This window comes from Columba livia, chromosome 1 (assembly GCF_036013475.1).
Source record: "Columba livia isolate bColLiv1 breed racing homer chromosome 1, bColLiv1.pat.W.v2, whole genome shotgun sequence".
Lineage (NCBI taxonomy): Eukaryota > Metazoa > Chordata > Aves > Columbiformes > Columbidae > Columba > Columba livia.
This window is the reverse complement of record NC_088602.1, coordinates 89,835,188-89,845,178: the sequence shown is the minus strand read 5'-3', so window position 1 is coordinate 89,845,178 and position 9,991 is coordinate 89,835,188. Positions and strand designations below refer to the sequence as shown.

Sequence of the window (9,991 nt, the reverse complement as noted above, 5' to 3'; positions counted from 1 at the left end):
ACAATTTATTTAACTCATTCCAAAATATAATTTGTCTTAGCTACGATTTTAGAAGGTAAATACTTCACAGGGTGGATTATTAGTTAATTCAAACCTTCAATTGCAGTTTACTCAAAGACATAAAGTAAATGACTAAATACAAGATTGCAGAATCATGGCCTATACATTGTAATCACATATCTCGATAAACAAAAGTAAAACAAATAAAAAAAAGATTCTAATATTAGTGGAGCAATAGTTAGATAACTGCCTGTCGAGGGTTAAGATTGCGGGGTGACAATAAAACCCTGGCAGATGCATTGTTAACCCCCACTTCACCCCCCACTTCCCCCTTTTTGCCCCTCCCTCTCCCCCCTTCCCACTCAGGACAGGTGATCGGGAGGGAAAGATGGACAGAGAGAAGAGAGTTGGAAAAATTAACAATGTTTTACTAATGCTACTAATAAGAATAAAGAAAATAACACAAAATATACAAAACCAATCTTGAAAGTCTCAGCAACTGCAGAGCCAGCACCCAAAGTCCTGGATTAGACTCTGCAGCCAACCGGAGCTGGATTCAGTCTGTCACTAGGCCTCAGTTCGCAGGGACGACTAGCAAGGTCCTCTCCTAATGTCGGCCATAAGCAGAAGGGAAAAAGCAAAGGCAAAAGGGAAAAAGGGCCAAGATCCTCTTGATCTCCCACTTTTATATGAAGTATTCACGTGAATGGAATGTTATACACAGTTGGTCAGTTTCTTGGTCACTTGTTTCTCGTCGCCCCTCTCGTGAGATGTCTATTCGTGCTTATCAATAAGTTTGCATTCCATTGCTAGGTTTACCAAAACATGTGTCTGGTTCTCCAGGAAAATGCAGTTAATATGAAGGCTTTAGCTGACAGGCAAAATTCACTGAAAGAGAAACTTGTTTTTAACAAAACCAGGACACTGCCGCTTTCTCAGCTCTGGTGTGGTGTGTTCATACAGGTTACACAATAAAACCTTAATTAGAAGGTTTGCAGCTTTCCTTTAAGTTAGTTCTTCCTCTTGATTTATTTTAACTGAATGTCACATGTTTTTTTATCTTCAAAATAAATTTTTAAAAATTTGCAGGTAAGAGAGAATACTTCGTTCATTTGCAAGCATCTACTGTAATGAAAAATCTTTTCTTAGAAAGTTGTAATTGGAGTCCCTCAAAATTTTTCATAAAACTTACTTTTCCTTCGGTTATCTGTAGGTGCTGTAAAAACAGTTCCTATCACTTTTGGAATGCCTGCTTATACAATTATATGTATTATATAGAACTACTTGTATAGAAATTTTATTTTAAAATATCTAAAAATAAAAGAAGATTTGATGGCTGATATAAAATCCATTAAGGCAAATGTACCATTTCTGATTAGTCTTTGAATGGAAATCTTAATAGCTAGAAAAACAAACAAACAAACCCCATACATTAAAATTAATAAGGTAATCAGAATCTTAGAATACCAAGTTGGAAGGGACCACAAAGATCATCTGGCCCAACCTTCCTTGGCAAAAGCACAGTCTAGACAAGATGGCCCAGCACTCTGTACAGTTGAATCTTAAAACTGTCCAGTGTTGGGGAATCCACCACTTCCCTGGGGAGGTTATTCCAACGGTTGACTGCTTTTTTTGTGAAAAATGCTCCTTTTGTGTCCAATCAGAATCTCCCAAGAGTAACTTTAACCCATTACCCTTTGTATTTTCTATGTGACTCCTTGTAAAAAGGGAGTCTCCATCCCTTTTGTTGCTATCCTTTAAATACTGGAACATGGTGTTAAGGTGTCTCATAAGTCCTCTTTTCTCAAGGCTGAACAAATCCAGTTCTCTCAGCCTTTTCTCATGTGGTGGTTTCCCAGTCTTTTGATCATCTTTGTGTACCTCTCCAGCCTGTTGACATTTTCATTGTGTAGTGAGCACCAAAACTGAACTCAGTCAACTCTCTTAGTACCCTCAGGTGAATATCGTCAGGGCCATCAATTTGTAGGGGTCAAACTCCTGTAAAAGTTCCCTTACCAACCCCTCCTTCACTGATGGTGGGTCTGTGTTAGCAACAACCTGTTTAGGAAGTTCTTCAAGACCTAAAATATTTAAAGTTGTATCATCAAAAATGAGAAAATGCAAACATATAGGAAGGATATTATTTTTTTCTATAATTTACATGGTTAGATAAGTTAGCTTTGGATTTTATTACCCAGTTTTATTGCTTTTTACAATCTTTCCTGGAAAAGAAAGATTTATTTTTTTATTTTTCACTGCTATTGGAATTATGGAAAACATAAAAGTAAAAAATGAGACAAATTGACAGGAATATAGCTCAAGAGGTTGTGTCACATTCAAAAGCAAAAGAAGTATAAATCTTACTTCTCAGAAAAATTGATCTGTTCACAGAAATTTAGTAAAAACTTTTTCCTTTTATGCTTACGTGACAGTGTGATGCCTTCCATTCTTCTCAAAGTAGGTGGTAGGTAATGTCACTGCAGCAAACTTGGCAACTACATGGAAAAACTGTTCATCAATGTACAGAAAGGACTTACCATCTTTTTAATCATTAATATTAAAATTTAAAACTACTTATAAACTTATCTACTTTTTTCAAGAGCAGAGAATAATTGGGAACTCAATAAAACACATGCTGACTGGCCTTAAAATCATCTCATATGGAGAAATTACTTTCTCGTTCTCCTGGCTTTCTCTCTCTGAAAGTAACTGACTGTCTTTTAAACAGTTTTTCTGTTGTACCCTCTTACTATCAAGGTTTATTACAGAGATCAAGCAGAGGTCTAGACACAAAAAAATCCGTCTTTTGTTCTCAGTTCAACCACAGTCTTTTAAATGACCTTGGACAACTCATTTATTTCAACTTCAAAGGCACTAGGGAGGGTAAAATTAATCACTGTGCTGTCCACAGATAATATATACATTTAGTAGCCTACTATTTTTTGGGGAGGGAGGAGACAGACAAGATATACATTGACATGAATAAAAATTTTAGTTATTCCCTAGTTTGTCCTGCCTCTGCCGTCTATAGAGTTGCCACCTAAAGAAGAAAAACCATGTTGATTTATAAAATGTTTTAAATTAAAGTTGTTACTAGATTTTAGTGATCTAGGAAAATTATTTCTTTCTGGAAATCCTAATTTCAGAGGCTTTTAGGCATTGTAGAAGTAATATTTTCCGTGTGTGCTTTACCTAGCTATGCCACTGTACAAGCTCCAGCTGCTGCCCACAGAATGAAATACCAATCTCAGAATATCACCTCAATTTTTCATTGGCAGCTTTCCTCAAACACGTAGCAGAGAAAGTGTACCTTTATCTAAACCACATTTTGATCTTGCAAAAGCTAGACATTGTTATGTAAGATATCTGTGTCGATCTTGCTCTGGAACATCACCTGTTAGTGGAAAAATAAAAACATAAAGGTATTTTAAAAATATCTTGAAGACAAACTCCTATTAAACCTGGATCTGTTCTGAAAAAGGAACAGATTCCAGGGTAATTTTTGGCTGTGCTGGGTAATGACTGTAATAGGGAAAACAGGAACAAGCACCTAGCAGAGTACTAAAATTCACAATGAAGTCACTTTGCATCAGCTGATCTGTGGTAACCAGGTGTGTATGAATGTTTCTCATGCCAGTGTAGAGTACTGTTACCATCCTTTCCATGCCCAGTTAAGGAAAATCCGGTTGTATCTGCTCCAGACTAGGAATAGCTATTAAAGGCAACTATGATACATAAAAACTTGCCCGCAGGGCTTCTTTTTAGACTCTGCACTCCTTCTACTGTTTTAAGTCTGGATTAATCCCTCTGAGGTCAAGTTAACTTTAGTGGAATTTCTTTCTAGCTCCTGTAACTTTTTTAGCTGAGAGGAAAATGAATCCATTTTTTTTTCTTTTCTTTTTTTTTTTTTTTCTGTTGAGTACCATCTCTGACTAACCTAACTTAGACAACTTCCTAAAAGAGGCATTTAGTTCAACACTCTCGGTATTAAGAACTGCCGAATTTCTATGGTCTGCATTTTGCAAGAGTTTGCTAAACCAAGGACCTCATGACCTCAAAATCTCTAAAGCTGTGTTGCAGACTTATGAATTCTGCAGCCTTTTATGGTTTATTCTGAATAGAATGGGAGGCAGAAATTTATTTTGTGGTATGCCACAAGTAAAGTGTCATGAAGGTAGGGAAGAACAGAAATTGAGCCTGTAATCACTCTTCTCTGTGATTTATTCTAAAATGTATTAACAGGGCCTTTTGAGTGCTCTTACCTGACTTTGTAAAAAGTCTAGATGCCCATTAACATGGATGTTTGTTCACTGACTTTGATTATCAAGATATCCTTTGCAAGTGTAAACCCATCACTCAACTCTGTGCTATACCCAGAAGAGAAACTGGATGTTAACAGTGGTAAGAGGCAGTTTTCCTTTTCTTGAGGCCTGGAAGGAAGGGGAGCAGTAAGAGAGAGCGGTTGTTGTTGAGATCCCCCACAGCCAACTTTGGTGGTGCAATGAAGTGACTACAGTGCATGTACTGTAGTGCAATTGCCACAAAAGAAATCACTTTCACACACAGAATGATACAGACACTCTTTTAAGGGCAAGTGTGGAGTCTTGCATCTGGGCAGGAACAACCCCAGCTTCCAGTATAGGTTGAGGAACGACCTGTTAGAGAGCAGTATAGGGGAAAGAGATGTGGGGGTCCTGGTGGACAGCAAGATGACCATGAGCCAGCACTGTGCTCTTGTGGCCAGGAAGGCAAATGGCATCCTGGGGTGTATTAGAAGAGGAGTGGTTAAAAGGTTCTCCTTCCCCTCTACTCTGCCCTGGTGAGACCGCACCTGGAATATTGTGTCCAGTTCTGGGCCCCTCAGTTCAAGAAGGACAGGGAACTGCTGGAGAGAGTCCAGCACAGGGCAGCCAAGATGATTAAGGAAGTGGAGCATCTCCCTTATGAGGAAAGGCTGAGGGAGCCGGGTCTCATTAGTTTGGAGGAGACTGATTGGTGACCTCGTTTATAAATATGTAAAGGGTGAGTGTCACGAAGATGGAGCCAGGCTCTTCTCAGTGATAACCAAGGGTAGGACAAGGGGCAATGCATTCAAACTGGAACACAAGAGGTTCCACTTAAACATGAGAAGAAACTTCTTCACAGTGAGTGACAGAACACTGGAACAGGCTGCCCAGGGGGGTTGTGGAGTCTCCTACTCTGGAGACATTCAAAACCCGCCTGGACACATTCCTGTGTAACTTCATCTAGGTGTTCCTGCTCCAGCAGGGGGATTGCACTAAATGATCTTTCAAGGTCCCTTCCAATCCCTAACATTCTGTGATTCTGTGATTCTTTTGCTGATCAGTGTGAAAGAAATTTTAGAGCTCAAAGAGCAGAAATCTGTGTGCCAGCTAACAGGGGTATTTTATGCTGCCCTGCCTCTATATTGATTTTGCTGACTCAGGTCATCTCAGATTTTGGTGATCTTTTCCGTTGAAAAGGAATGATTGCTTTTATAGTAGTCTGATGGAATTGCACAAAAGTATACCAAAGCTACTTGATTGATTAGGTGGCTTATTTTCTGAGACATTTCTTTTTGGTGGGAATGCCTGTCTCCCAGTCTGTGTCAAAAGAGACATCAGTTACTTCCTGACTCTTGATTCTTGTCTCTACCCTGTCTGTCAACTGTGTTGCTAGCACAAAATTTTTTGCTCTTGCTTAATTGAGGCTTCTTGTTTGTCAAATTTGATATTTCAGGCATTTTCTGTGAACACAATCACAAAGCTTTTTGGTGAATGTGATGAGCACTAGCGAGTTCCTAAAATTCATATGTTATGGCAGGATTTACAGTATCATCTCTTGACAGCAATTTTGTTACCAGTTCCTAGATTTCTGATCTATGAAAATACTTACTATGCAAAATTTATCTTAGATTCATGAGTGCAAAGTTATTTTGATAAATAAAACCCAAACTGGTATATGCACTGATCAGAGGTGCAAAATACTATTTTAACTCTGTGGTTAGAGCTTTTGCACTCTGAATATCCTGGGGTCCAAGCTGTTAAACATTATATTTAAATTTCTGAGTTTACAAAACAAAGTTATAAATATTCAGCAAAGTTTTATGGTTGTGTCATTTGTTAAATACTTTACTATTTCATAACATCTAAAAATAATGTACAAGAACAATAAGAATCATGCAAAAAAGTGGACCCAAGAGAAAGTGTCTGTGATAACCCTTTTCCACTTTAGAGAGGTCCTAAAAGGGATCCAATACAGTGTTTGGTTCTGTCTAACTCCTGGAAATAAAAATCAAAAGAAATTACAGAATTTAATTATTTGAAGAGACATCAGCATTGGCCAGACACCAATATTACACCAGCTTAAGTTGCAGCTGCACAGTTCTTAGATTCAATATTTTCTTTAAAGCTTTTTTCCTCATGGCTTAAAAATCATGTCTCTATTATTCATCTAATGCTTACATGCATGAAAAGTTTGCAATGCTTATTTTAATCCCTTATAGGACACAACATTTAAAAAACCTATTTATGTTGCTTCTTCAGTGCTCAGTGGAGCCATCATCATGACTGCTCAAGCAATGAAACATGTTCAAAGAATATTTAAAGAAATGCAGTTACCTTTTAATAGTATAGTAGAGAAAGTGTTAACTCCAGCATACGCCTATGGAATGGACCCAGTAACCCCATGGTTTGTGTGTTTGTAGACATCAACTTTAATGGCCCGTTGTGATAATTAAGAGATTTTAAAATCTTACCATTAGTATTTTTGCCTGCCTGCACAGTCATCTGCAGTCAGCAGAGGGCCAAAGGTTAAAGGTTAGGCCTAGGAAATTCAGAAAATGTGCCATTCTGTTAAGCAGATTGAATGCAGAGAATGGGCTGCTCCAGGGACAGGAGGCTGTAGCTGATTTTTCAGCTGTTGTTGTTGTTCCTGGCCCAGGGTAAGTTTATGCACAACCCAAAACATTCAGTATCCTTTCTTCATGTCAAAATAAATGTGCACTTTATCCACTAGAGGGTTTCTTAAGTTTCATATACTTCCCTGTGTTGTTTTACCTGGTACATACACTAGAGAGACTTTTTTTTTTTTTTTGTTTGATCAGCCCATTTCCAGGCACGTTGTTAAATCTAAGGAAAGGATTTCCAGCAAATTGGTTACTTACGAATGTGCTGAAACTCCTGTTACTGCAAAATACATTTTAGCATCTGGGTACTGCCACTGCCAAGCATGTGCTACTGCCTTCGGGGATCAGCTCAGGTGTTGGCTCTGGTAACTGGAGCGTATCAAAAGTAAGGACCAAAAAGAGCACAGTCAGCAAGGCCAGCATCAGAATTACCGACAAGTGAATATTTGCACTGCAGAGAAGACAAGTGTCCATTTCATTTTTTAGTTCCCTGAATGAAGCTATGTCTCTAAATCAAATCTGTTTATTTAATCATTGGAAGTCCAGAAGTAGTTTATATATAAGCATGAAGAAAACCACAGTTCCTCTTTCTCAACATCCTGTTGCAAAAACAAAGATTGTGGAGGTAAATTAAGGTTGTTTTAAGCCACTTTTGCATACTTTGTCATGGGATCTGGCTCAGTCTCAACTGACTCCTAGTGTGAGTGTCACTCCTGTGACATACCTAATGCTTTCTGTGTCTTTCTGTCCCTCTTTCTCATTAGCCTTTGATGGCTGCAAATGATGGAACAGGATTACTTTCTCTGGTTACACTGCTGATATACCCTTCCTGTGAGAGCTGGGGAAGACTGCTGAGACATCACTTTCCATTAGCTATATCCTTTTCAGGGAGGCCAGGGAGCTGATTACATCATTAAGGTCTCTGTAGTCTCATGGGATGCCACGTGGAAAACCTGGAATAACTGGGAATAGAGTTGAAGAGCAGGAAGCCACAAGAGTAGCTACTGACTGAATTTTTATTTGTGTCTTCAAAGATTCCACCTCTGTTTCTGAGTATCCTTTGTGAATGAGGGACAGAAAAGGCTTGTTAATCATATTCAAATCTTCAGATTAGCACAAACACAGAACTGTAACACTGGTGATATGTTTGCTCTTTAAAATTTACGCACAAGGTGGTTTCTGCTTTTGTGTGAAGCAGCCAGGCATTTTTAAGACCAGGCTTCTGCTGGTTGTGAAACTCAGAGTGAAGCAGCCCTAGTCTCTGCCTTACATAAATCCTGTGCCTGGTACCATGGACTGCTGCCACTGCTGTGTTTGTAGTAGTGAGATTTCCTTTCTGACCTACTTTTCTGCTGTACGCATTGGGCCAGGCCTTCTGGAGCCTTAGATCATTTTATGTCATTCCTGTGCCACAAAGCTTCCCTGGAACTGCTTTGAGCAGCCAAGGAAGGATCCCATAAGCCTAGAGGGATGCACAAACTACTTAACAACTCTATTGTCTTTTTTCTTGCTGTTGCCAGCACAGCAGATGTACTTAGTGTGCTCTAAAACAGACAATGGCTTCTTAGGTGTATAGTCATTCTTTAGGCTGCTTCACACAAGGCAATGATCTAGCACACAACATCAGGAATATGAGAACGGTACTCACAGATATGCAGGTCTATGCTGAACACATCATGGCCATAATCACCCTGGACAAATATATATGAAGCGAAGTAATACTAGTGAAGACAGCCTGGGCAGATATTAAAGGAATAACCTTGGAGATAAAGAAACAATACGACATTCATAAACTTTTAAATAATTGTAGAGCATTAAATGTGCAGCATTTGGTTATACAAAAGTCTTTATAAGAGTTGGATACAACTCTGCTAAAATCAAAATCTGTGTCTGTGAAGTTTTTCCTGGAGGAAAAGAGAGTAAGGACAGGAAAGACCCAGTTGGAAATTTGTATCTAAGACAATGGAAGTCTGTGATCAAGGCTTACCTACCCCCTCTCAAAGCTGTGGAGTCAGTGCCTCTTTTTGTCTCCATCTTAGAGCTGCTCCAGACAGCACAGATACCAGTGTCTGAGTCTTCTTAATGGTATTTAATAGAAAACATAAATTCTATGCCATAGAGAGCATGATTTCCTATCTATAGCATCTGGTCTATAATATTTTTTTTTTTACAATCATCATATTAAATCGTTGTTGTGTTTACTAGACCCAAAACTTCATGCTCTGCTATGCTTAATTCCTTGCAAGATAACTGACAGAGCCTATTAAGCAAACATGCCACCATGTTGTAACTTAACATTAGATAAAAGAGACATTTAATTATTTCATATGAGAGCCAGAGTCTAATTGGCATGCTGCAAGTAGATTGCTGGGGATGCCGATCACATCCATATGCCAAGTTTTCATCCTGCTTGCTCCTCAGAGAAAAACATATTGGCCTGAATTACCCTGCAGAGCCATACCACGATACCCTCAGGCATGTGTACACCCAGCTTGGTGAGAGCCCTGGCAACCTCATTACAGCTGAGACATCTAGTTATTGCAATTGAAATTTGCACTGTAATTCATGTGCAACAAGTGTTGCCCAACTTACCTGGACCAAAGAAAAGCTGTCAGCTTGACAGGGGGTGTCTAGGTGGGAAAACCAGTTTCACTGGGCTCCTCCACACAGAGAGAGCAGAGAATGAGAACTTTCAGCAGAGAAACACAGGGACACAATTTCTGTGCCCAAGGATTCCTGTTTGACTGAAAGGAAGAAAACAACAGCAGGGGAGAGGCTCTCAGCCAAAGGCAGAATTGAGGGCAGCTGATCTTAAGCACATCCTGCAGTGATGAGAGAAGTAGGGCAAGGAAAGCATGCAGGTGATCAATCATGTTTTGCCTACATCTCCTCCGCAAGTACTGTTTAGCTTAGAGTGGCTGAGTTAAGAAAACCTCCTGTAGCACTCACCATACGTGCCTATGTATGTCCTGAGCTGTTGACAAGTGTCCAAAAAGCTGGACTTGGCAAAAAGAGGCAATCTCTTTGGGTGGCTGAGCAGGATTTCACTGCCCAGACTGATTTGTTATCCCATTTCTGAAAAAT

At 39.2% G+C, this 9,991-nt stretch overlaps 1 long non-coding RNA gene across 3 annotated transcripts; it reads right to left on the bottom strand.

The window, feature by feature from the left end:
• Positions 1-407: 407 nt before the first annotated feature.
• LOC110365500 (uncharacterized) lies at positions 408-9,779 on the bottom strand. 3 transcript variants are annotated; one of them, XR_002425027.2, is made up of 4 exons: positions 9,500-9,779; positions 8,556-8,666; positions 7,166-7,276; positions 408-3,394 (listed from the first exon to the last, which is right to left on the bottom strand). It is a non-coding gene; the product is annotated as an uncharacterized LOC110365500 (long non-coding RNA). The 3 variants fall into 3 exon arrangements; XR_010473232.1 differs by lacking the exon at positions 7,166-7,276 and having other exon boundaries at positions 9,500-9,682; XR_010473231.1 differs by having other exon boundaries at positions 408-7,276; positions 9,500-9,680.
• Positions 9,780-9,991: the final 212 nt, after the last annotated feature.